The 5,241-nt window shown below is 35.4% G+C and overlaps 1 pseudogene; it reads left to right on the top strand.

Annotated features, from left to right (window-relative positions):
* The first annotated feature begins 420 nt into the window (after positions 1–420).
* LOC114372459 lies at positions 421–3,302 on the top strand (annotated as a pseudogene).
* The last annotated feature ends 1,939 nt before the right edge of the window (positions 3,303–5,241 follow it).

The following is a 5,241-nucleotide window of genomic DNA, read 5'->3' as shown; positions in this document are numbered from 1 at the left end:
ATTCAATGTTTGTCTATCAAGATCAGTTGGAACCTCACTTGTGTCAAACTATGTTGTCAAGGTGGATGACTACAAGGACAAAGTTGTTGTCCAGTCTAGCAAGAAAAAGGAAAATAAAACCAGAAGAAAGAGAGAATTTGTTGCCACCCCTGCTTCATCCCAATCATTGACTTTAAAAGCTATTCATTGAAATTCTGTAATCTGTACTACTGTAGGTGCAAGCAGAGTTATAGAAAATTAGGACAGCTATAAAAGAGGATACCAAGACAGTAGCAAGTTTGAGTACCTGGGCAGAAGCATCTGGAGTTGATGAGAAGGTGCTACAGCAGCTATTGCATCGTGGCTATTATTGCCAGGATGAGCTCATACAAATTAAGTAGTCGTTCCTTAGTTGTATACCTTGCCCAAAAATACAGGGGCATGGGAATAGCTTTGGATGATTTACTTCAGGTTTGTTCCAAATGTCATTGCTCATGATTTTATTTGTAATTTGTGATTGTTTGTTGTGAGGACAAGTTTTTGTTTGTCTTTTACCTATTTGTGCACTCATCATATACAGTTCTAAGTTATATTGCAAAGAACCCGAGTTTCCTGATTAAGAGTCGATATTTTTTAGAGCTAACAATTAACAACTTGTGAGAGTTAAAATCACAGTAAATACTTCAAAGATATCAGTCCAATGAAAGAAAGGTCATGTAGAGAGGCATAACATAAGTTACAACTATACCAGTAATGCATACAACAACAATTTCAAAGTAGTTTTCGAATCAAAGATATAAATACCTGAGTTCGAGGCTTTAGCACAATTGACTTTCCAACAATGACCGCAGGACCACTTCGAATTTCGAAACAGCAATGACCACAGGATCAACAATGGCTAAAATCGCTCCTAATGGAATCTGAAAATAGTATGGCAACATAATTTAGTGTTTAGCAAATTAAATAAAAAAAGGCTAAATGACATTATAAATAATATATCTGATTCCACCAAAATAACTTTTAAGGCACTTAATTTTTAGAATCTGTTTTGATCTCAAAGTGGATAACAAATCATGTTTTTAAAAGGATGGGACTACATATATATGATACAATCAAAGTGGATAAAAACATGTTTCTCTCTAGTAGTTATCACCCTATCACCTGGAAAAAGACAAATCACAGGGCCTTACAATATAACTAACATACCATTGTTAACATGAAGAAAAGAGTATGTGCTAATGCATGTTATTAGGCAGAATGTTATTAATATACTTTACTTGTTATCCATCTGAATTCAAAGAAATTTCATCAGTGTTAAAACTATTGATGAAGTGTCAATTAGGCCACACACAAGCACATGACCCTACCCATTTCACATTTTGCTTATTCCATTAGCCTAATTATAGAGCTACTCTTAAATGTGCCAGGTAGTTATTCAACTATTAATTCTCCTGCATCCATTTCCTTCCCTCTATCTAGTTTTAGCCTTCTCTTCACATAAGTAACTTTTGCTTTCAACCTTGCTACCTGCTACTTTTGCTTATTATTATGGCCTTTTAGCACTCAAAAGTTGTCATAATACTAGTTCTATTACTTCAAAGTGTTTTAGTATCTTTACTGAGTCTCTCTAATTTAACTGAGTCTCTCTAATTTCGTTAATAAAATTGATTTTTTACTGAGTCTCTCTAATTTAACTTTGATTTTATTGCTATAGTAAATATTGATTCGGAGAAGAAAAAGAATAGTTTGGGCATAAAAGTTGCTGCTGGGATAGCAGCTGCTGCTTCTGCTTTAGCTATATAATCAGCATAAAGCCTTAGAACACTCCTAAACTGAATAAACCAAGTGGAACTAGTTACTTTTTAATTGACATACTTAAATTATTTACTTTTAGTTTTACATGTACACACGTGTCATCCGCCGCTACCTAAAAGGCTTAATATGAAGAGAATTTCTAAGTTGAACCACTGAAATAAAATCACATTCCCTCTCCCTACCCCCACCGAATTCTAGTCCTTGTGGACATACTGCCTATTTTTGTTTTGTTACAAAGCCGAATGCACTTACTATTTTCCCTTTGTGCTTTTCAAATTTTGGCTTTTTCAGCACTTAAATCTCTTTTCTTTTCAGTTGTTTTTCTAAACTTATTTAGTATAATTGTATCATTGTTGAACTAGCAGGGGTTAGAGGACTTGAGACATTCTCTTTTGTACACAACCTTGGAGCTACATGCAACAATTGCATCAGCTAAGGAGGAGATTACAAGAAGAGAATGTGAATTGATCCATGTGAATGACCTCTTAAGCAGGGTCATCAAGGAGAGAGATGAGGCACAAGCAAAATGCCAGAAGCTAATGCTGGAAAAACTAGAACTCCAACAGAAGCAACAGCTAGAACAACACCAATTTGTTCAAACACATCAAAGAGATACCATATCACAAAGTGAAGAAGAGCAGCAAGAAGGCTTCTCTGAAAAGCATTCTGCATCTTCTGACTGTGAAGAAAACAGCAACATGCCCTCTCTTGGTGGAAGTTCAACCCCACATCAAACAACACCACTGTAGGAGGTAATGGAGTTGGCAGAAAAGAAACCATTGCCTGAAAAAGGGAAACTCTTAAAGGCAATGGTGGAAGCTAGACCACTGCTTCAGACACTTCTCTTAGCAGGACCAGTCCCACAGTGGCAACACCCTCCTCCACAACTCAACTCCATTGAGATCCCCTCAGTGGCCATTTCACCCCAACAAGACTCTTCTTCTACCAAAAGTGCTTTTTTCCCTTTCAATAAGAAGAAGAGGGACCTTCTTGTCCTCTCAAGGAGTAGAAAGGTCATTCAGCACCTGCCAACAACACCTACCACTACCATTGCTGCTGCTTCACATCATTCCCTACCACACCCATCATTTTCATAATGTTTCTTCTGCATAGAAAAATCACAGAGAACCAGGTGGCACCACTATGCATCACCTCAACTTTGTACTCTTATCAACAAATTCTGACTTGCTTTACTTTTCTATGCTAGAAAAAAAAAAGACTTGATTTTTAGCGTTTAATGTTTTCTTTCTCCGATCTTATCTTTTTGTTATGTATATATAAGGTCCAATTGAGGGTTAAATTCTCACAAAAGATTGATGGGAATTAAGTAGCCTCGTTCAAGTTAGTTATGACACAATTTTGTACTTTGGTAGATATTAAAGGGGGTGATATAATGTAACCTAGCTTCAAACGGCTTAGTTTTAATTAAAAGGCTATTGTTGTGCTCGTATTAATTATTTTTCTTAAGCTGTTACTTTCTTTGCTTAGTATAATAATGATACTACTTTAGTATGAGCGACCAGCAAGAGCAATCATGTATCTTCCAAGAATTTTTCTTTCCCATGAACCATACTTCATTCAATGTTAGTGTCTGCCATTAAAAGAGCACCTAATTAGACTCCCCATGATGAAGAATGCATGTTTGCCAGACTCGACTATATAACTAAAAAATAAATAAACTGCACACTACTTTTTTTATAAAAAAAAAATTACAATTCAGTAATGTGACTACTAAACATTCTATAAACCTAGTTACTTAAATTGGGACTTCTGATTTTTTTAAGACTAGTATTTCTTATTCAAGTCTAACAAATTTAAAATCATGAAATCACTTACCCAATTGTTTTTTTGTTTTATTAAACTCAAGTTAAATTATTGTTGCTAAAATAAATAAATACTTTTTGGTTTAGTGTCTTCTTCTAAGTTTTATTTGTTTCTATAAAATGTTTTTGTTAAATCAAGTTGGTCATTTCATCAATTTACTCTACTAACTTGACCAACTTGGTCATATTGATAAACTTTAAGAAATGTTTTGATCGAATGAGTATTTGTCATGTCATCAAAATTACGTTACTACTTACTAATATGATATTGGTAGAGAGAATAGAGAGAGGACCCTATGATTTCTAAGTTGCAGAGAAACGACAGAAAAAACAAAGGGGGAGCTTCAATTAGTACACAAATAATTGAGGAAACAGTAAAACGAAACAATGAAAGAGAAAAAAGGGTGAAATAAAGAAAAAGCAAAGGGTTGCAGAGAACAGCATAGGTAGTTGTTGGGTGAGGAAAATAACAACATTAATTGAACTAAAAGCTATCTTTTTATTGGCTCAGCTTCAACAGGGCTTCATGCATTATTATTCGGTTTCTTTTTACGAGTGAAGAACATGGCCTATTGAAAGCTGAGAAAAATATAGAATGACACTGGTTTCATTCATTGGCTAGGAGTTAAACTAAGAATTCAGCAAAGGAGGGTAAAACAGTTGCAGAACGCAGAGGAAGTTAGGGAATGCCTTCACGAGACACGAGTGTCTCGGATGTTTTGGGACACTGAGGTATCTTTCTTTTTGAGGATACGTCGCTCCAGAGGATAGATGAAGATACAGATTTCACTATGGGGCTCTTCTCTTCTCATCGACTTTTGATTTTGATTCTACCAAGGTACTCCATCCTTTTACTTTTGTTAATTAATTAGTTTGCAATGTGAATCCCAACACCATAATGTAGCTCTCTTTTAATTTTTATATTCCATTATTATAATGTTGTTTTTATTTTGCTCACCATGCCTCCTCCAGATGCATGTTTTTTTGTCATGTAATGCATATTTCCACTAGGCGTTTTTCTTGTGTCTTGAAAAACTGTGTATGTGACTGGGTTTTTCTTCGGTAGGCTTCACTTCTTCAATGTTCCCACTTGCACTAATATTATTCAAAGACCCAAGTAGTAGTAGCATTTGCATTTCCCTCACGTACCCAATGGGTAGAGCCATCAGGTGGTTGAAGGGGTTGTTTGGGACAAGGACAGACAGAGAGCGCAAAGAAAATTCAAATCACTCAAACAGAGATTCCCGAGGTCTAAGATTGCTAGACCACTGATTAAAATGAATGGAGAAATCCTTCTCTAAATTTCTCAGCCAAGTCCAGATTAAGAAAGCTGCGTCATCCATGACTTTGTTGCTGTCAAAAGGAACACTGGAACTAACTTATTCCTCTGTTGCCATATTGTCCAGGTCACCGCCAACCACCACCATCTCCACCTATTTGCACATACTAATGATTGTTTCCTCTTTAAAACTATTATTTATTAAATTTAAATAGCTTAATATTGTTCAGCATATTATGTGTAATTGTTCTAACTTATGCCTCAAAACTCCACCATCGAGTTAATCACAAATTGAAGTTTCTACTGCCAACTATGCTAAGTTCATTTCCAATTCCTATCCTTCTA

This window comes from Glycine soja, chromosome 2, assembly GCF_004193775.1.
Source record: "Glycine soja cultivar W05 chromosome 2, ASM419377v2, whole genome shotgun sequence".
NCBI lineage: Eukaryota > Viridiplantae > Streptophyta > Magnoliopsida > Fabales > Fabaceae > Glycine > Glycine soja.
Note: the sequence above shows the minus strand (reverse complement) of the source record. Positions and strands in the feature narration are given on the sequence as shown.